Source organism: Cynoglossus semilaevis, chromosome 13 (assembly GCF_000523025.1).
Source record: "Cynoglossus semilaevis isolate Cse_v1.0 chromosome 13, Cse_v1.0, whole genome shotgun sequence".
Lineage (NCBI taxonomy): Eukaryota > Metazoa > Chordata > Actinopteri > Pleuronectiformes > Cynoglossidae > Cynoglossus > Cynoglossus semilaevis.
In genome coordinates this window covers 722,824-725,366 of record NC_024319.1, presented here as the reverse complement: position 1 = coordinate 725,366, position 2,543 = coordinate 722,824, and the positions used below count along the sequence as shown (strand labels likewise).

At 39.5% G+C, this 2,543-nt stretch overlaps 1 protein-coding gene across 1 annotated transcript in view; it reads left to right on the top strand.

Moving 5' to 3' along the window:
* LOC103387881 (glutamate receptor ionotropic, kainate 3) overlaps positions 1–2,543 on the top strand; it is a 78,164-nt gene that overhangs the window by 48,317 nt on the left and 27,304 nt on the right. The gene's annotated exons all lie outside the window — the stretch shown is intronic.

Sequence of the window (2,543 nt, the reverse complement as noted above, 5' to 3'; positions counted from 1 at the left end):
ATCGTTAAAACAATGACGTTTTTGAAACTTGAGTTTCGTGTCCACGTCGACCGCCACCTTCTTCTGTTTTCAGTCACTTGTAGGTGTTCTCTGTAAACACTCATTTTTTACAACCAAATGTAGGACACTCACCGCCAAAAAGAGCATACAGTACATCCCGAATGACGAGTGGCCGGAGTAGAAGGACAGCCTGGGGAGATACAGTGGAACATTCATTCACACATTGGTAGAGAGTGAAGTTTTTCAACTGAATTCATCTGTGCAATTAACCCATTCAGAAAAGCCATCCATTTAAGCTAGGCTAAGCTAACAGTGTCTATATAGCAGACCTTTACTCAAACACATTTTTTCAGCCAGCTAAAGCTCAGCTTATAGCTAACATACCATACCTTAAAAACTGAAGTAAACTCGCTGTTAACAGTTCTTCAAAAACACAACGTATTCGTCTGAATGTGAGCGCTCACCTGGATTCCGTCACGTCGCGAGGATTCCCCGTACAGCTGATATTTAACATGTAACCATTACAGCTGTCTGGTTTGCACACGGCTAAAAAGTTCGGGCGTGGACGACCGATGGTGAACTTGGCCAGGTCGGTCAGGGACTGACTGACAGCCGCTCCAAACAGGTAGGTGCCTACCACTTTGTAGAGAGCGGACAGGTACTGGTTAAAGTGGGAGTTGGAGTGGAGCCGTTTGGTGTGAACCAGATAAGCTTCTCCAGACGTGATCTGTGAGGAGAGCAGAGGCGACGGCTTATCTGATGAAATGAAATTTCGTTTTCCGGTCCTGGCCAGAACCACGGCCTGGTAGCGCCACAACGACCGTTGTTTAGGATCTGTAGATTTTCAAAATAAAATATCTTTTAGACTTTGTTCTGATTATCATCAGAATCTGAAAGACACTTTATTTTGAAAAATGTCGGATTATCCTTAAATAAAGGAAGAAAATGGAAACGACTGAATTCTCTTTAAATAAAGTCGGTCATTGATTCTGTCACTGTGGCCTGGGCCCCCCACATCATTGTTGGGCTGTTGCTGTTTTTTTTTTTTTAAGAAATGCGACACTGTTTGATGACAAGTGCAGTAACATTTACTGTTTTTTTTTATAACCGTAGACATTTAAATATTTAACATCATTGTCATAATCGTTATCAAATCTTACTACATTTTGTGTAATACCTCTGTTGAACACTAGTAGCTCCCATATTCTTGTTTTAACTCTGTGATGCAGCCAATCAGGCGTCTGACTGTGTTGGTTCCAGGGACTGGCACTGAGAACTGTTTCTGCTCTAATTACAGTCCAAACAGTGTCGCACGCCCTGAGAAGATGTTCTCAAGATTAATGTCAGGTCCTCGCGGCCTGACCGCCGTGACGGCCAATAAACCGCCGTTACGCCGTTGTCCCTATGCAAACATACTGCGGTCGAGGCGGTAAAAAAATAAAATACTCACGCAGGCCAGATTTACGATGGCGTGGTGATGAGTGTCTGACACGTTCTGAAGGTCGAGCCGGGCCTCGGATGTGACTGCGGCGTTTATGTCACTCTTTGAATTAGAGCGGCTCGGACCCGCCCCCCCCCTCTGCCGCGATAGGGTGGATGAAATGAGGTACGAGGAAAAAAAAAAAAAGAGTGACACAAAGTTCTCCTTGAAGCTTTTATCTCCTCGCCACACATGACGGCGAACTTCACTGAGGACGGAGTAGAGGCGTGTTCTTCAAAGGCCCGACGAGCAAAAACAACTTGGTCAGAAATATATTTAGACAGAAATATATCGGCAATATATTATGACATCAAAATACAAGCAATAGTCCTTTCAACATAAATATATATATGCAGTGTTAATTTAGACATCAATATATTACCAAAAAATATTTATATATGCATAAATATAAATATATGAATTAAGTAATTTCAACATGAATATATAAGTAAAAATAATATATGCATAGATATATGAACTAATAGTAACTTCAAAATACATATATATAAACAATAGTAACAGACATAAATACATAGGCAATAATATTAATATACAGTAAAAGTAAAAAGTAATGTATGCATAAGTATATGAATTCATAGTAACTTCAATATATATATATATATAAGCAATAGTAACAGACCTAAATACATAGGCAATAATATTTTTAGACAAAAATATATATTGTACTGTGCAGTAATGGTTATTTGCATAGAAATATGTTAGTAATAATGATTTACACATAAACATCTGGACCTGTGATTTTAAAGTTACTGTTGGTGAAGGTTCTCAACGTAGGGGGCGGGGGAGGTACCTGCTTAACGAAAGTATTATTTTTATGTATTACAGTGTTTAATTGAAGTTCAGTGGAGTTTTAGACGGAGGCTGTGAATGGGTCAACAAAGCAGGGGCGTCTACAATATCGAACTCTACCAAAGGGGGCGCTGCGGACATAGTTTGGAAACCTGTGCATAAAAACTTGAATAATTTCATTAAGTCTTCAGTAAATAATAAAAAATAATTCCTGGAGCAGTGTTTTCCTCTAAAACACTAAAACCATCAAAAC